Genomic DNA, 20,010 nt, shown 5'->3' with positions numbered 1-20,010 from the left:
TTTCTGATATTTCACCATTCGAGGTCTTACGAGGACGGCCACCTGCCTCCAGACTATGTCCTGCTTGGTTGATAGAATTTCAACACAAAAATGATCATATGCTAAACATGGACAAAGTTGTGAGACCTAAGGTGGAAGAATATCAAAATATAATGAAAAATCATTATGATGCTGTCCACAGGGTAAAACCTGTGGAAAACAAACGTAAGGTAGGTGACTGGGTCCACATTAAGGATCTGAATCATGTTCCTAAAGGGTTCTCGAATTTTAAACCTCCGGTCAGGATTGAAGTGGTGACAAAAAATGCAGTGAGAACTAGTAGAAATGAATGGTGGAATAAGGGAAGAGTGGTCAAGGTGCATATGCATGATGTTCTTTCTCAGGATCATGATGTTTCTTCCCCCGATTCCAGTGTTTTATCCAAGACATCTGTGACGGGGAGGCGGGTCAGGAGGATGACAGTGATGTTATACGCGCAGACGGATGGTCTGCTCTACCGTTGACCCCCCTTTCTGTCGTCCTCATACAGACTGATGCCACCGCTGCGGGACCTGAGGATTGGTGGTCGGCTGTCCCGCGGACCCCCCCTGCCATGCCTGCACTGTCTGAAGAAGCCGGTCTGCAGGACTGGGGCACGAAGGAGACCGATAGTGTATGGCACTATGCTCCGATAGAAGAACACGGTCCCTTTAACTGTGGACTGCGAGCCGGCGTAACCACGCCCCCTACAAGCGTCGAGGAGTCAAATGCCGGAAGGGAGAAGGAGACGACGGACGGCGTTTCCCTGGAGGTGGCAGGAGTGTTGGAGTGGAGACGGAGAGAAGCGGAGTCGAGTTGCGAAGGAGGAGGAAGAGAGCGAGGAAGGAGCCCAGCTGAGAGCGACAAGCCAGGAGGCCACCGATTTGGCGCTTCGCCCTGCCACGGTCCCACGGGAGGAACGTGGCTGGACAAGGTACGGGGTTCTGTGGCTGGCTGGGTGGGGAGGAGCGACCCGAGCAAGCCGAGAGACCCAGTGTAAAATAGTGTACAGTCTATAGATTCCCTCCCCCCTCACGAGCACTTCGAACGGCTGTAGTTAAAAGAGCACTTGGTTTCCCTCACTCCCCGGGCCCTGGCAAATCGTGTACGGACGTACCAGTGATTGTGCCTTTCTTCTCTTTCTTTTCTGGGACGCCTCCGGACGAGTCCACGCTACCTTGACGACTCCTCCTGCCTTCCGAACCAACGCGAGGGTCGAGATAAAGGACAGCATTCTGGAGTATTCCGGATTTACGAGAGGTGTCAGGACGGAGACCTCGGACTTTGCTAAATTACGTGTGACTTCTAAGAGGCGTAAAGCTTACTTAAAAATAAAACCTTCTTTAAGAGCACTTTTCCCTGACTCTGCCTCGTTAGACCATACTTCCCTGAGTCCTGACCCCTCTTCCTCGGGGTTGCACGTACCTGCCCCTTTACAACATCTTTCCATTCTGTTCCTCCTACAGTTTCTGTTCCTCCTACAGTTTCCTCTCCTGATATCGACGTTGATGAACCAAAGTCTAACTCTTATCCGTTATCTGAACGTAGGACCGGTAGAAGAAATATAGTCAGACCCTTAAGGTTTCGTGATTATTGTCCCCACTTAACTACATTTTCTTAACTACATTTTCTTAACTACATTTTCTTTCCATTGGTTTTAGGTTTTTCATAGTATGTAATATTTCATTGTTATTATGTTACTTATCCAAATAATTATTTTTGTCTAAGTTACTTACTTGTGTGTAAAGAAGGGAGATGTTGTGGTGATCTGGCTGCATTACACCATTACTCATGTCATTAGAATCTAGAATGTATTATGTAATGCCTGGCTGAAGCATTCTATGTTTCACAGTTACTTGGGACCTGCTACAGCTGTGACCAATAAATCTCAATCTTTAAGTATCCATGTTTGGTTATTAATTACTTCATCACAATATTCCTGGAGGAAAAAACATTAGACCTGATTTACTTTCTAGACTGCCTTTACCATATGTGCACCGTGATGGTGTTGCTGATGAAGATGAAGAATGTTTAATTGCGAGCATTGATGTTTGTAATGGTGGTTGTTTCAATGAGGAAGAATGGTTTGATGCGGTGCATTCTGATTCTGTTCTCAAGGAAGTCAAAAAATGTATCATTCAAGGTTGGCCAAAGGAAAAATGTTGTATCTTATATCTTCCTGCTGCTCAGCTTGATTGCATGTGATGTAGAATGTTGGATGGATGGAATGTTAGTGTGTTGTGAATGTCAGTTGGGTGAGGGCTGAGCAGCAGGACAGCTGCTCCTGATGGGGTTAACATTATATCTTATTATCTATCATCTTAATTCAATAAAGTAACTTGCTTAATCAACAAGGAAGATCCAGCTTCGTATTGATTACGTCATTTGGCGATTGTTGGGAAGGAGAATCTATGCGTGCAACTTTTAAGGAAAAGAGTGAAAGGTTGAAGACTGGACTGAAACGGAAAAATGAAGGAAGTGACTGGACTGAAACCGAAAAATGAAGAAAGTTAACTTCAAGGTAAATGACTTCTATGTTTTATTGTACCATTGGCTCTAACGTTGTTTGGCACAAAAGGAAAAACCCCATCAGTGACCCTGCCAATGGTCGCCCTAATTCCCTGAGGTGCCAGATCTGCGTTTATCATGGGCTTTAAAACAGCTGATTTGTAGTTAAATGAAGTTTGGGGGCAAAGATAAATCGAGCCTTGGTGGAGAGAGATGGATAAAAACTGCTGCTCTGTTGCTCGATAGTTATCGGGGGCTGAATTCGGGCCTCACAGTGTAGTACGAGCTTATGAAGAGTAAAGGATTGATGTTCATTTATTTTCGGTGGAAAAAAATTTTTAAAATCGGGCCTCGGAGAAAAGTATGACAATTTTACCTGCCATTAAGTGAAATATGAGTGACAGGGACCTCAGCGTTAATTAAGGATTAACATCAGTTAACCCAGTGCAGGAAAAACTGTTCGCGTTTTAAAAGCATTTATCAATGCCGATCTGAATGGGACTGAAAATCGAACCCAGTGCAGGAAAAACTGTAGCGTTTTAATAGCATTTATTAATTTTTTTTTTGTTTTTGTTTTTGTTTTTACAGAATGGAAGAAACAACGGAGAACCAAAATAGGGGGTCTAGGAGCCAGCGTTGGGGACAACTCACTTCATTGTTGTTGTTTGGTAGTTGGTGATGTATTCACCAAGAGCTATCCCACAGTGTGTGTTGTGTATGAGTGGTGTGTTTGCGTTGGAGTGTCTGTTGCCCCGCACGTCAGGGTTGCGATGGGGAATGTCTGTTGCCTCGCACGTCAGGGTTGCGATGGGTATGTCTGTTGCCTCGCACGTCAGGGTTGCGATGGCGAATGTCTGTTGCCTCGCACGTCAGGGTTGCGATGGGTATGTCTGTTGCCTCGCATGTCAGGGTTGCGATTGGGATGTCTGTTGCCTCGCACGTCAGGGTTGCGATGTGGATGTCTGTTGTCTCGCACGTCTGGGTTGCGATTGGGATGTCTGTTGCCTCGCACGTCAGGATTGCGATGTGGATGTTTGTTGCCTCGCACGTCAGGGTTGCGATGGGGTTGTTTGTTGTCTCGCACGTCAGGGTTGTGGTTGGGATGTATGTTACCTCGCACGTCAGGGTTGCGATGGGGATGTTTGTTGTCTCGCTTGTCTGGGTTGCGATTGGGATGTCTGTTATGAGTGCTTGTTCTTGGTCTGAGCTGTGCATGTTATTTCCTGATGCTTATTTATGGTGTTATGGTTTGTTTCTGTGTGTTTTTCTTGTTGTACTGGTCTGGCCAACTAGTATGATTTGTGGCATATGGATGTAGGATGTAGGTTTGTTGTTTATTTCAGGGAGTAATGTGATGCATGTGATGCTTGTTCAGACTGTCGTGTGTGTGTGTCAGTATGGAAAGGGATAGGATGTGTCTTCTTGCATTAGTTTGATGATTGTGTCATTGGTTGTGAAGTAAGGTTTGTGGGTACCTATCGTTTGTTGTTTGTATTGCACATTTTATCTTACTTGTGCTGTGTTTAAATTTATTGAATCTTCTGACCTATTGTACTTGACATGTTGTCAATGTTCTTTTTGATTCTTTTAATTTCCCAACGAAGGGAGATATGTTGTATCTTATATCTTCCTGCTGCTCAGCTTGATTGCATGTGATGTAGAATGTTGGATGAATGGAATGTTAGTGTGTTGTGAATGTCAGTTGGGTGAGGGCTGAGCAGCAGGACAGCTGCTCCTGATGGGGTTAACATTATATCTTATTATCTATCATCTTAATTCAATAAAGTAACTTGCTTAATCAACAAGGAAGATCCAGCTTCGTATTGGTTACATCAAAAAACATTTAGATAGTGATCTGCACCCTTTTTCTAAAGTGGCTGATGAATTGTCTCTAGAAGGTGGGGAGATGATTTTACGGGGTGATAAATTTGTACCTCCAGAAAGCTTGAGAGATCGTATTATTATGGCTGGACATGAAGGTCATCTTGGGCAAACTTGTACCAAACGTCGAATTCGATCCATCTATTAGTGGCCTTCAATGGATCGTCATATAGAGAATACAGAGAATACAGTTGAAAGTTGTTTCAATTGTTGTTCTAGTGACAAAGTGATCAAGACTGTGATTACCTCTAAAGTGAAAGTTGATTTGCCTTCTGGCCGATGGATGAAATTGGCATTAGATTTTATTGGACCGTTTAATGCTCTACCCAACAAATACAAATTTGCTTTGGTTGTTGCTGATTATTACAGCAAATGGTGGGAAGTTTGCTTTATGATTGATCCCAATACACACAAAGTGATTAGGTTCCTGGAAAGTCTTTTTGCTAGAGAGGGTTTTCTCAAGGAATTAGTGTCAGACAACAGAGTACAGTTTGTCTCTAAGGAAATGTCTACTTTCCTATATCAATCTGGTATTAGTCATCGTCGAGTTGCACTTTACCACCCACAAGGAAATGGTTTTATTGAGCGCATGCATCGCATATTGGTTGAATGTGTGCAATGGGTGGTTTCTGGAAACATTGATGTTAGAGAAGCTGTTCAAAGTATGCTTTGGGCTCATCGAACCACACTGGGGACTGAGATAGGGAAAAGTCCATTTGAATTATTGAGAGGGAGAGTTGCTACGTTTTGTATGTCCTGGATGAGACAGTGGGGATTATTTTCCAAAACTTCCATGTCATCTTCGGAAGTGAGAGTTAATGATGAGGCAAACTTCCCTGTATATAATTAAGTGAATGCTGAGGAAAAGATTTTATGTCATCAAGGAGCGAGTTCTCACAATGTACCCCAAGGTTTCTCAAAATTCAGTCAACATGTGTGTGTTGATTCAGTGTCACGTTATGCTGTCAGAGTCAATGGGAAAAATTGGTGGAATATATCCAGAATTTATAGAATTCCTGACAAGTTGTACACCAAATGGGTTTGAAATCTAATTCTGTTTTTTATTCCAATAAACCAACTCTTAATGGTTCAGAGTCTGACAAGAACAGAAGAAGTCCAATTTGTGATAGGACATCTGCAGATATGTCTACTCCATTGTTGAGGAGGAGTAGTCGCATGAGATTTACTCCCAAACGTATGGATCTGTAATTATTATGTTTGATGTATTTACTCCCAAATGTATGGATCTGTAATTATTATGTTTGATGTTTTTGCATTTGATTATTCTAACATTTTTTTCGTATTCTTCTCTATCATTGATATGTTCTTTTCTTTTTCTCATTATTGTGTTTCTGTGAGAAAGGGAGATATTGTAGTAATGTCAGTCATGCTTCCATGTTATACTCAATGTTCTATTATCACCAGGTCTGTCATCCCCTTGGTGATAGAATGTTTGTACTTATATGGCTGAGATACCCGCCACCCCCTCTCAACACAATCCCCAAAAGGAGGGAAACCGGAAACATTTCTTGAAGTTTTTGGAAGTGGGAGGGAGTGACCCTCCCGGCCGTATTTATTAAAACAAAATTAAAACATTAAACGCTTCATGTTATGTACAATTTCATGACCACATTGCGCTGTTTGGCTAACTTTAACATATTCTCTAATACAGAGGTTCTCCTAGCCGAACTAGCATCCTACAAAACATTCTCTAGAAATATTGAAATTGTACATCCTAACGTTTAAGGGCCAACAGCAAGGTCATAACCGGTGTCAAGATCCCTAACCAGACTTACCCCTCCCACTTGGGAGGGGCGACAGCACGGAGGCTTACCTCAAGTGCAACTACTACCAATTTCCCTTGACTTGACGGGGGCACTTAAGAACTCGACGCCAGTTAAAGGTCGTTCGAATACTCGTGTGAGGTATCTAGAAGGTATCGTAGACCTCCCCCCAACCCCACACAACTTACCGCATCTGCCGTCGCAGATGTCACTGGCCCCGGGAAATTCCCCAGGAGGGGGCTGTAACCCCTCCTACACAGGAAGGGGCCTTGACCGCCTTTCCTTTACTTCCGGCGACCCATCCTTAGAAGGGACCGCCTCCCCATTGAGGGGCCAATGGCCACCTCACCCGAGCGCTCCCATCCGTGTTGGGTGACGCCCACTCATAGGGATCTTCTAATTAGTGCTCACCGATCATGACCTTACCGCCCACCAAAAAATAAATACGACAATGCTAATAAAACCTACGAAAACATTGGTCACTACGACCGAAAGAGCATGCTTAAAATTCCACACTATATCGAATCATTTTAATCGCAAAACCTACACAACATACACCAGTCTTTATTATAATCAACATCAACATGATACTATCACAACCTGTAAACGAAACAGAAACATAATTATCGATCAACTTTATTACAAACAACTGGCTGTCCTCAGGGGCTGGTGGGTGGGTCAAAATTGGCTCTTCGTTCTGTCCCGAGCTCACGTGTAGCGAGGAGGTGCAGCTTCAGAGCACAAGAACAAGAGGACGTCTTCCAGTCTTGCGTCCCTTTTTATCCGTCTTCAGGGCGGGCGAAAACCCGCCCCTGCCTGCCCTGAGGGCGTGGCTGGCTGCGTCAGTGTCTAGGCCAGCCCACTCTAGGGCGGGAAAAAACGCGCCCGGCTACGTCGCTTCGGGCATACCAGCCGAGACGCGCCTCCCGCCCAAAAATGGCTTCCCGGGGGGATCGAGGCACTCCGCCATACGTTCGGGGGGACCGAGTGGTCGCCCCTTTCCATATGGCTGAGATACCCGCCACCCCCTCTCAACACAATCCCCAAAAGGAGGGAAACCGGAAACATTTCTTGAAGTTTTTGGAAGTGGGAGGGAGTGACCCTCCCGGCCGTATTTATTAAAACAAAATTAAAACATTAAACGCTTCATGTTATGTACAATTTCATGACCACATTGCGCTGTTTGGCTAACTTTAACATATTCTCTAATACAGAGGTTCTCCTAGCCGAACTAGCATCCTACAAAACATTCTCTAGAAATATTGAAATTGTACATCCTAACGTTTAAGGGCCAACGGCAAGGTCATAACCGGTGTCAAGATCCCTAACCAGACTTACCCCTCCCACTTGGGAGGGGCGACAGCACGGAGGCTTACCTCAAGTGCAACTACTACCAATTTCCCTTGACTTGACGGGGGCACTTAAGAACTCGACGCCAGTTAAAGGTCGTTCGAATACTCGTGTGAGGTATCTAGAAGGTATCGTAGACCTCCCCTCAACCCCACACAACTTACCGCATCTGCCGTCGCAGATGTCACTGGCCCCGGGAAATTCCCCAGGAGGGGGCTGTAACCCCTCCTACACAGGAAGGGGCCTTGACCGCCTTTCCTTTACTTCCGGCGACCCATCCTTAGAAGGGACCGCCTCCCCATTGAGGGGCCAATGGCCACCTCACCCGAGCGCTCCCATCCGTGTTGGGTGACGCCCACTCATAGGGATCTTCTAATTAGTGCTCACCGATCATGACCTTACCGCCACAGGTCCGGATAGTTGACCGGCTATCCGGACCCCCCACAAAACTCCTACCTAAAGGTCATGTTGTAACGTCTTTAACCAAGCTAAGAAGTCTCCTATGAGTAACTCATTCCCCACCCGCGACAAATGCACACCATCCCCCAAATACATACTGTCATCATTAATACAACTATGCGAGATAGAATGCAATGTCTTGGAACGGAACAACCTACTCACTTTGTTTATTAAGTTTTCTAACAGAATGGTTCAAGCAGGAATCGAGATAGCCCCCCGCCACACTTTTCGTGGGATCATATGAGACCACGCAATTATGCACCCCGGAACTTTCCTCGCCAACCAACTTACAGTGGAAAGCATTGCCTCTAGGAGAAGTCGTCTACCGGTGGTGACCAAATCATTGCCCCCTAAATGTACTATGACTATAGACGGCGGTGACCTCGTCCGCCCTAACAAACCCTCAAAGAATGCTTGAAACTGGTCAATACAGAGACCGCCTCTTCCGTAGAAGGACACTCTGTACCCGTATTCCCCAGGTACGTGAATCATGTCACCTGCTTCGAATACGTCTGCGGCACGCCTCACGTATGAGTGACCCACGACCCACACCTCCTTTCTCACAGCCGGTGATGTCTGACCGCTGGCCTGGTGTTGGGTCGACTGCATAGTCCGCCCTGCCTCGTAGGCTTGCGCAACTGAAAACCAAACAAAAGACAAGAAGCGTGAGTGCATTATTACAGCTTCACAACATGTGCAACCGCACATATCTCTTATAACAATTGGAGGACCAACGCCCCACTCGTTTTACTTGTTCAACATTAAGACCCCTGGCTGTAGCTTCAGTGGCAGCCCCTATCCGAAAGGAATGGGTCCCGAATTCGCCCGGGTCTAAGCCCGCTGCGGTAATAGACATCGCAAGCACCCGCTGAAACTGAAACTTCGTCAGTGGGGTGGCGTCCGCGTGTCTCAACAATGTCCCCCCCCATGATGCCACCCTTCGTGCTAGGTAATCTTCTACACACTGTACCGGACACATGGAGGACCCGGGGATCCTGCGAATGATCGTGCAGTCCCCCATCCCATCTTGATCGGTCTTGGACCTGACAAAGGAGACAATCATCGCTTCAGCCCTGATCTGAACGTGTTCCCGGCACAAACCCCCCACCACATCCTGTTTGTTCCTTGCAACCAGCTCACTTATCCTCATCGCCCCGTGAAATGCCAGCGTAAATGCAGCTCGGAACAAACATGCCTCGAACTGAGACGAGCATGTGGTGGGGAGTGTGGCCAGCAACTGGGACAACCTATCCAGACCTATCGGTCGCCTCTCATCTACTCTGCGACCCTCCAGGCGTTGCCACCCACGCAGCGCCTTTTGTACCACAAAAGACGCTGTCGGGTCCTGGATATTATGGGCCCTGGCAACAAAGGAAATGGCAGCACGATGCCTTTGGGCCGTAGCCACCGACTTCCCAGCCCTACGCAAAGACATCAGAAAATGTACTACCCATTCCTCCTGACCCCAAAGCCCCTCTCTCTCAGTCCCCAAAAAGGCTAAATAGGCCCGAAACGCCCCTTCATATGCCTTCCTCGTCCTTGGCGCTAGACTCTCTCCCACGAGGTGACGAAGTTCGGGGCACCGAGAGACCATAGAGCTTCGGGGAAGGGTGCCGGCTCTGGGTCCGCTGAGGGAAGGAAACCCGAGAAAGCCTGCATTTGAAAACGAGACAGTGCATCAGCCGCCTGATTCATCACCCCTGGGACATGTTTTGCTCTGAATATCACGTTCAGTTGCATACACAGTAAGACAATTTCTTTGAGCAGCCTTAAAATCAGTTTACAACGGGCTGCCTGACTATTGATGCATTCTACAACGGTCATATTGTCAGACCAAAACACGACAGAATGATCTTTGAACCCTTCGGGCCAGGTTCTGAGGGCCACCAGAATGGGAAACAGTTCAAGGAAAGCAATATTACTCGTCAGCCCCTCTTCATGCCACCATGGGGGCCACCTTTGTGCCGACCATTTCGTGCCGAAGATGGCGCCAAAGCCCATGCTCCCCGCTGAATCTGTCCATAGACCAAGCTCTTCAGAGGACACGGCTGGCTTGTTCCAGACGACTCGACCATTGAAGTCCGCCAAAAATGCTAACCAAATACGCATGTCCTGGCGGACCTCAGCCGACAGTCTCGTGCGATGATGACCCTCCTTTAGGCCAACCATCGCTTGGGCAATTGAACGGGAAAAGGGGCGAGCCATTGGGATCACCCTTAGGGCAAAATTCAACTTCCCCACCAATTGTTGCAACTGATTCAGCGTAACCTTAGATGCATTTATACATACTTGCAGGGCTGCCCTGAATTTCGACACTTTGGTAGCTGGTAAACGAAAACAACCCTCACTAGAGTCCAACTCGATCCCCAAAAACTCGAGGCAAGTCGTGGGACCCACAGTTTTACCCGGTGCCAATGGCACGCCAAATTGACCCATTAACACACAAAATTCAGCCAAGGCCTGGGCGCACTCGTGATTTCCGGCGGGCCCAAGGAACAGAAAGTCATCAAGGTAATGCATTACATTTCGGAAACCCGTCTTCTTGGTGAATACCCATTGCAGAAAAGTACTGAATTTCTCGAAATATGCACAGGATATAGAGCATCCCATCGGCATACACCTATCCAAGTAATATGATCCCTGAAACATGAATCCCAGAAGACGCTGGTCGTCTGGGTGTACCGGGAGCAACCGGAACGCTGACTCGATATCTGATTTCGCCATCAACGTCCCGGGCCCCAGGCGATTCAAAATGGCCACTGCTTCATCAAATGATGCGTACCGCACCGAACATACCTCTGGATCAATTGCATCGTTCACCGAAAGACCATGTGGAGCTGACAGATTATGAATTAAACGAAACTCACCTGGGTCCTTCTTCGGGACCACCCCTAACGGAGAACAGACGAAATACGGTACCGGGGGTACACTAAACGGGCCGGCGACCCGACCCCGGTTAACCTCTTTCCGGATCTTATCTTGCACTACAGTTGTATGCTGCAAGACGGAAAGTTGATTTCTGCACGTCCCGACGCCCTGAAAGTCCCCTACCGGGATGCGGAAACCATATGAAAAACCGTTCCGCAGCACCCCAGCAGAAGTACGATCTGGGTATTCACTGAGCCAGGGAATCATCGCCAAGGTATCAATCGGGGTTGGTAAAGGCGCCCCTCGGACTATATTAGACCTGTTTGGCGCCTCCTCTACCCCCATTCTCACCCGTTCTGGCTCTGCACGAGGACTCAGGATGGGACGACCCACAATTACTACATTCGTGTTTGAATTTACAGGATCCCGGAGGCCTAGTACATTTACCTTTGTTGAAATTGAAGCAGAAACCCCTTTTCCCTGTATTGCCGGCAGGTCTCGAGTAATCGTCGGTACTCGTACCTGACCGAAAGGGCGTCCCTGCATTTTGGCGGGAGTATTCACCAACATTGCTCCCCACCAATGGCATTTTCAACATCCCTGACTCTTTCATTTTATCCCATGTCAAAGAATCATAACAGTCCCAAGTTAAACTTTTGTTATGCTCCTTTTCTTTCCTGAAAAGGTTGTCATAACAGAACCAATGGTTACCTTGATATGATGTCGAGTAACCCATAATTCGTGACTGATAAATTGGAAACTCAGGCCTACGTTCCCCCAAAATTGATGTAAAAATACCCCAGGCATTGCCCCAGTTGCCAATATTCTCATTTACCTTAAAGGCGGCCATTTTCGCGCGCCAAACACTCGGATGCATTAGGTCCTTCTGACTCTTAACATGCTCCACTTCATAATGATCGACAAGCAAGGAGAAAATGTTCACGTATTCCCCCGCCCAAATCTTTTCCTTTATTACCAAAGGAACATGTTGACCCAATTTCTCTCTATGAGAGGGTGCTGACTCATCCCTTGCGATCGGCAATGGCCGCTTACCTGCACCGGACGCTGCTTCCGTCACTTGTGGCTTGTCTATCACTGCCGCCGGTGCGGGCACCTTGGCTGCGTCTCTTTTTCCACGCAACTGTTTCATCAGCGCCTGTGCCTCGGCAGCCGTGGCGCCCTCACTACTATCGCCCAACCACGCTGCTAGCTGTGCCGCCAGCTCGGGGGGCATATCCTCGTTAGATGTCGGGGTGACGACGACGGGGATCGGATTCCCCTCCATCGGTACCGGGGTCGGCGCCTCGAGCGGAGCAGAGGGAACCGGGACGTCTCCCCTGGCCGGACCCCTTCTTGGCCTCTTGGGTTTCCCTCCAGCCGGTGGACGCCCCGATCCCTCCTCCCCGTCTCGCTCCGCCAGTCGCTTCTTTATCTCGGACATCTCCTTGACGAGGACCCGAACCATCTGCTCAGTCGTCATTCTCTTCGCGCCTTTCTTGGGCATCTCTCCGACAAAGTATCTAGAAGACAAAAGAAAAGATCAAAAACGCTCAAAATTGGCTCTTCGTTCTGTCCCGAGCTCACGTGTAGCGAGGAGGTGCAGCTTCAGAGCACAAGAACAAGAGGACGTCTTCCAGTCTTGCGTCCCTTTTTATCCGTCTTCAGGGCGGGCGAAAACCCGCCTCTGCCTGCCCTGAGGGCGTGGCTGGCTGCGTCAGTGTCTAGGCCAGCCCACTCTAGGGCGGGAAAAAACGCGCCCCGGCTACGCCGCTTCGGGCATACCAGCCGAGACGCGCCTCCCGCCCAAAAATGGCTTCCCGGGGGGATCGAGGCACTCCGCCATACGTTCGGGGGGACCGAGTGGTCGCCCCTTTCCAAACTTCTTGGGCTGTTACTTCCTTCCCTGGAAGCTGAGGATTTGAATGGTATTAAAGACGGTTTCTTCTTCAACCTATGTGTTCCTGGTCACTTCAGTAACATCAAGTAGAAATGAGGGATGGGTTTGGCAGGACCACTTTCAAGAAGTAGTCCTGCAGTCTTTAAGCAAATATAATAAATTCAAACTTTGGCAATAGGAGGAAGGAATAAGGATTGCAAAGTAGAAACACTGAATAAAGTTTCATCTATTCAACATGCAGATCGGGTCGAGGCAAGATGCAGTGAATTTAACAATGAACATACCTGATATCGACTAAAGAACTTGATGAGAAGTACGATGGATGCAATGATTACTTCAAATCTTCTTTTAATATCCACCAGCAAAAGCAGCAGCGCCTCCACGGTTCCTCTCATGCCAGCAGCCTCTCAAGAACTCTCCCCACCATTATATCCTGTAACTATGGCAAGCCAAGTCATAACACAGAACTTTGACTTGCCATAGTTCCATCTTGGTAGCTAGGTTACAACAGAACTATTTTTAATTTCTCTTATTGTCCTCTTTGTAGATCTCCGCTAAGAATTGAGAGTAGAAAAGCTGCCCATACAGAGCTTTGCGGTACTTGCCTGAGACAGTGGAAACAAAACAACCAGCTGGTCTCACCGGTACCTGCTCTTACTCTGGTGGGAGAGCAGGATCTGAACTTCTATCTGAGCTTGGAGCTGCTGGAAGCATGGGGCTAAGATAAGAGCAGGTGAAATAGCTGGGTGGAATTCTAACAGTGACATCCCTGCTGTTTCAAGGTCTCCCTCAAACTTGGCATCCGAAAAGAATCAAGAGATTGAGCTGTGGAAGTCCAGTGCGGGTGAAACAAGGATATGTGCAGCGCTGAGCTGGAGCATAGGCATTCAGGGGTATCATGGGGTGGAACTTACTACAGATGATGATCCTCACGTGGTCACCTTAGCAACGCTCCGATGCCTGGAAGCCAAAGTTGATAGCTTGCAGAATACCATGGAATATGTTGTATATTTGTGCTTCTCTCAATATGGCCACCTGCGGTCATTAGGCCTTCCTTTGTGTTCCCACCTCCTCAGCCTCTCAGAATACATATCTGTGAGTGTTCTAACTTGTACTAGGGTGTTCCACTCTGTCAGTTAATGGTCTGGTCAGCCTGCGAGGTGTGCACTCAGCTGTACTCTTAAATAAAACTACTTGTAACTTAAATGAATCACTTACAACAATTTGGCGACGATTTGGCTGACCACACCAGAGAGGGAAGGTCTCCTGCACAGCCTCGAGCAACACCTCGCACCAAGAACCTACAGCGTTCCATCTAATTACTCTCAGAAACAAGAGCTAAAGAAACGAGAAACCGGAAAGGCAAGAGTAAACTAGAAAAACGAAATGAAGAGAATAAAAGTAGAAAATTTGTCTGAAGCACTCCTGACGTCACTCTTCAAAACCGTGAGTCAGATACCTAGTGCGTGCGATTCCTCCTGCATTCGCACGCAATCTCTGCATGTTCAAAACATTGCCAGGCAACAGCGCCACGCTCTTCCTTCTACATCCGCGACCTCTGTATCACAATTCCACAACGTCATGAAGTATTCTTTCTCCACGTTTGCGTGAAATCTGAGAATATGAGACAATTTTTGTCGTAAAAAAATGTACACTTGTAGAGATAGAAAATGCACGCGCGCATTTTTCATTTAGTCCGGATCTGATTACAAATAGTTGTCCTTATTAGCAGTTTTTATTTAGCCCTAGCTCGGCCCATGTACATCAAATTACATCACACAGATCTGATATATTTTTTTAAGAACATTGTGATTTGTTGATAATCAGAAGATGTTAAGCCGAGGACAGGCTCGAACCTGGTTCCTGCCATACGGCCTTCTACTTCTGGCACAGTTGTCTTGCGATGCACAGAAATCGTTGCGCGATGTAATTATATCACATGTGCGCAATTAAAAGATCCGCAATATATGCCCATTAAACGGGAAAGGGAAGGTAAAACAACAAGCTCCTGGCATTGCTGTGGGGAGGGGGGGAAGCGAAATGCATGGCCTGGCAGCCGTGAAAGTGAAGTGAATAATTAGGGGAGGAGAAATGCCTGCCCGAGGCCGAGCGCACGCTGGGGGAAGCTTCAGATGCCAGTGGGAGGGAGGCTGATTGTTGCTTTGATGTGGAAGCACAGATAGTGCCTGTGGGGGAAAAGCGCGTGCTTGTTCACGTGAACTGTTGAAAATCCACCGTTGGTTTGACAATTCTTTTGCCTACTAAAATCCTCCCCTATCCATTCCTTTGAAATGGGACAGGCGAGCCCTAAAAAGAAGTGGGGGGACGCTGACATCATGATAGGAAGTGACATCACAAAATGTGGCTTGCACCATCAGACTAATTGCCTCCCCTTGCTCACCCCTTAGATGCGATTGCATCAGAGAAGCCAGCGCGTGAGCAGCATTCTGAATGGGCTCTGATCTCGCCCCAGAGAGGCCAAAGACTGAATGTGTGGCTCTATTTGCTCCAGTTATCCATCTCCCGGTAAAATAAGTGGGGGGACGCAGTCCAACCACGTGGCACCCCGACTCGAGCCCTGCTTATTTCTGACTCCCGCCCACCAGCGCGCCGAAAAAGAGGTGGGTGCGCCTGGGCCCATGGGGGTCCCTACAACACTGGACGGCCGCCCTCCTATGCGTGGGCCGCGGGCATCCAAAGAGCTGGATAACTGCGGGACCCAGCCTGTTATCAGGGGCAGCTGACTGCCTATTGGGAGCTGATGCCTGCCAGATCACGCCCAAAGGATATTTGGCCTCCTCTGGAGATGTACCTGATTGCCCATGGGTTGGAACAGGAGGATGCTGCCATCTCGGCTGAGGGAACGGTCGGTTAATGCACGATTGTGCTGTTTCCCAATGGAGGTCTGTGTTTGGCCTCTGGTGCCATGCTGCTGTGCCTGCAGGTGAGCGTGTGGATTCCCTCCTTGGATGCTCTCTGCTTGTGTCCTTTCTACTGAGTGGCTTCTCTCCCCATTGTTTCTCCCTCCCTTCCTCGCCCTTCCTTACCTTGTTGTTGCGGCATGCAACATTTGAACTGTAATCGTAAAACCCTTGTAAAACAACTATGCTTCATTGTACTAATTTGTTTATGGATTTTTGTGAATCCGTAGCCTTTTTGCTGACTAAAACCTAATAAAAATATATTTTTTTAAAGTATGAATGACATGGTATTCCAATACCTTATACCCTCATTGTCTTAGGTAACCTTTCCTCTACATTGACTTACACTTGCTTAAACTCATACGCACAGATGCCCCGGTTACTTACCGGTAATCTTCATTACTCCGAGTATAGTCTTCCTCGCCACATGATTTACATAGTGAGCTTTAGCTCCACAACAGAACCCTCCAAAGCAAAAGAAAAACACCTCCCACCCCCTCCCAACATGGCCGACCAGTCCCACCTGACCTCTATAAGAGGCGGACCGGCCCAACCAACAGCCTGATCTACCAAGCAAACAATGAAGCCGATAGCCAGACAGGGAGGGGGGGAGGGAACTCATGTGGCGAGGAAGACTATACTCGGAGTAATGAAGATTACCGGTAAGTAACCGGGGCATTACCTCCTCGTTAGTCTTCCTCGCCACATGATTTACATAGTGAGCAAATACCCAAGCCAACAAGGCTTCATTGACCACCATAAAAACAACATCACACGGTGATGCAGAGAAACCAACCCAAGGTTGAAGTAGAATCAATGACAAGAAAACAGGGATCACAGGAAACCTGAAATCAAGATATAAAGTAAAAGTAGGCCAGCCAGGAGCCGCAGCCCCTGCCTTCCGAACGGCCCCAGCGAAGACCCCCGGGACCGCAAGAGTCCCATGAACAAGGCGGGGGACGACACCGCCGACGTCCGACAAATCTCCAAAGAGGAGACACCCTGAAGGGGGCCCAGGACACCGGGCCGCACCCCGTGGACCGACCCTGGACCCCCGCCGGATCCACCGAACCCAGCGAAGCGTAGGAAGGGATGATAGCCTGTGGAAGCCCGCGAACCAAGGCGGAAAGAGGGCTAGTGGCCCGAACGAACCGGGCCAACAGACACACACAGGCCATCCCACCGGGAAAGGAAAGACGTGCGGCCAAGAGAAGCCAAAACAGCACGCCGTCAACCAGCACGGACAAGAGAGGAACCTCGTCGGCAGGGAAAAGGCGGTGAAGACACCACCCGAGCCCGGGACCCCAGGGAAGGAACCCCGGGAAGGACACGGGGGACATGCCGGAGGAACACCCATGTCCGGCAAAAACCCGCAAGAATGGAGGGGAGCGGAGGTACGACCCCCGCCCGCCCATCCGCCCAGCAGACACCACTGCCACCAGGGAAAGACCACCTAAAAGGTGAGGAACCGTAAAGCCACCGAGGGCAGGGGCCCAAAAAGGGCGGACCCCGAAGAGCTCGTAGAACGAGAGAGAGAACACATATGGAACGCTTCACGAAATAGCGTGACACCCTAGCGCAGGGGCCATGCCAATCATCCCTGTAACGTTCCAATTTTAGTATATGTGCAGCCGAAGCGAGCACCCAAGGGGGAGACCGGCCGAGCGACCGTGGGCGACGGAGAAACAACACCGGAGCCAAGCGAGCCACCAGGGAAACCAGCCCGTCGAACACCGGACTGTGGAAGGCCCGCAAGGCCGCCCAACGGGCCCCCCGGGAAGAAGGAGCCACGCCCAAGGAAAACCCCACAGCCGGGAAATCCCAGACCCGCAAGGGGTCCACGGAGGCGCGGGCATCACAACGCGCCAGAATCAGGCCTGCAGACGGAGACAGGCCAGCCGAAGGAGCCGGCCAACACCGACACCGGACCAACCACGGAACGGGAAGAACCGGGAACCGCCCGTAGGCCTGAACCGCTAGCTCGCAACAGGAGAGGGTACCAGGGGCGGCGGACCCCGCCGGGAACCCAAACAGGAACGCCACCCGAACGCGCGTGCCAACCATGCGCCGGGGCCATGTCAAACTGCACCGTAAAGTCCCAACAGTAGGCCACACGCAGCCGCAGCGAGCACCCAGGAGTGAGCCAGGGCCGACACAGCCGAACCGCCTCCACCAAGTCGGTCCCCGGGGGAAAGACAGCACGAAGGGACAGGACATGCGCCAGGTCGACCGACCCTCGAAGCACTGGTGCAAAAGACGGCAGGCCCAAACGCCCCGGCCAAACCCCCCCGAAAGAACCAGAGGGAAGAACCGGGACCAGGCACACGACCCCCGAAGGAGGACAAGTCCGAGACGGGGGCCGAAGGGCCCACCGCACATAGTGCAGGGAGATTGACGAGACGCCTCACCCCCGAAAACGACGAGGCCGAGAAGAACCATACAGCCATACAGGGAACACCCAGACCCCCACCCGGCGAAGAAGCTCCACCAGGCGGGCCAGGAGCACAGTCCCCACCCACGGGCCCAGAAAAAAGACCACAGGCGAGACAAGGGAAGGAGAAGGCACCCCAACCTTCCGAGAAGGCGGAACCCGCGGAAAACCGCAAGACTGGGCACCGGCCAGTAAGCCCAAAGAGCCCAAGAACCCTGACAGCAACGTCCCAAGAAGGGACGCAACGGAGGCGACAGCCCCCCCCCCCCCCCCCCCCCCCCGGATTCCCAGGGAGGGAGATGGCCGAAAGCCAGGATCAAGGGGCGGAAAAACAAAACGGGAGCGGCCGCACCAGCCCGAGACCGGGAAAAGCCAACCTTAGTAAATGTGCTGCCGAAGCGAGCACCCGAAAACCCTGGCCCGGAAGCCCAGAACGCCCCACGTGAGGGCTGACACCCCGAAATTCGGGGGGAAGTCGAAGGGCCCCACCCAAGAGAAGGCGAGACGCCCACACCCCTCGGGACGTAACATACCGCTGTGGGACCCATCCAGGCTTTCCCTGTGAGGCGTCCACTCCGGGGCACCCACAAGGAGGAGGCCAGGCCTCCTCAGCGTTGTGGGGGCCGTCATGAAGAATAAGCAAGCTACCGCCCCGAGTGGCAGAGTGGGACTCCATGGTAGGAATAGGCACCGAGGCGTGGAATTTTGGAGCCCAAGACCCGGCGAGGCGGGGAATAGAACCCTGGTCCCGTGCTAGACCTCTGCATCAGGGTCAGCTGCACTAACCATTGAGCCACACTTCTCCACAACCTGGCGCGTGACCCCCCAGCACAGGGGCCACGCTAAAACTTCCGTCGCGTAAGCGACCCAAGAAAAGCGCACAACACCCCCTAAGGGTCTCAAGGCGCCGGTACGAATGCCTAAAGCCCACCGCACCCGGCATTCCCAGGCCGACTCCCATCCAGGGACCAACCAGGCCCGACCCAGCACATTTCCTGAGAGCGAACGAGACCATGCGCCTCCAGGGCGTAACGGTCCAATGCCGCAGGGGTACCCTCTGGCACACCCAGTGAGACGACCCCCCCCAGACACCCCTCAGGTGGAGGCAAGGCAACCTAAGCCTCGTGGGGGCCGTGCACGCGACAAAAACACGCCATTGCCCAGAGAAGCAGAATGGGAGGCCACGAGTGGGAAAGGCACCGAGGCGAGGAAAAAAAAAAACGGGCCATGGCACTCCATGAACTGAAGACCCGCCGCGGCAGGGGACCGACCCCGGCACCCGGGCCAAACCACCATGGGAGAGCTCTACAGCCCAGGCCGGATTCGAACCCTGGCCTGTGAGGGCTGTCCGCACCAAAGGTACAAGAACAACCTTTGAGCATCGCACCTCAGAACACTATTCCCATGGAGTAAAAAATTGCAGCCGAAGCGAGCACCTCTGGAAAGGGAAGGCTCCGCCGATGGCCAGGACTTTATGAGGTCGAACATGTATGAGGTGAAATGCCCAGAATGCGAGCGTCATTGCCGAGACTCGAACCCGGCGTCTCCTGAACTGAGGTCGAGCGCCCTAGGCGTTAGGCCACCTCCACTCCTCTGTAGTGGACGCATCAGTCCACTGAGCCAGCAATCTAGCTCCACGCTCCAGCCACAGTCCTCGGGGGAAACACGGGCCCCCCGGATGACAACCGGAACAGCTGTGTCTTCCTGAACGCGCCCCAGTCGCCGGGGACAACACCGTGCAACAGCAGAGCCGCCCGAGGACGGCAGACACTAGCGGAGGGGGCCGGAGGAGTAGCAATACACAGCACATGCAGGAACGGATCCTTCGTGGGGGCAGACCCACCAACGGCATAAGCCTTACCTGCGAGCTCCATGCACCCTAAGGGCGTCCGC

The 20,010-nt window shown here is 50.3% G+C and overlaps 1 non-coding gene across 1 annotated transcript; it reads right to left on the bottom strand.

The window, feature by feature from the left end:
• Nucleotides 1–17,223: 17,223 nt before the first annotated feature.
• LOC147729464 (U6 spliceosomal RNA) lies at nucleotides 17,224–17,330 on the bottom strand. The gene has a single exon (XR_015308818.1). It is a non-coding gene; the product is annotated as a U6 spliceosomal RNA (small nuclear RNA).
• Nucleotides 17,331–20,010: the final 2,680 nt, after the last annotated feature.

Source organism: Lissotriton vulgaris, chromosome 2_1, assembly GCF_964263255.1.
Source record: "Lissotriton vulgaris chromosome 2_1, aLisVul1.2, whole genome shotgun sequence".
In the NCBI taxonomy this organism is placed as follows: domain Eukaryota; kingdom Metazoa; phylum Chordata; class Amphibia; order Caudata; family Salamandridae; genus Lissotriton; species Lissotriton vulgaris.
Note: the sequence above shows the minus strand (reverse complement) of the source record. Positions and strands in the feature narration are given on the sequence as shown.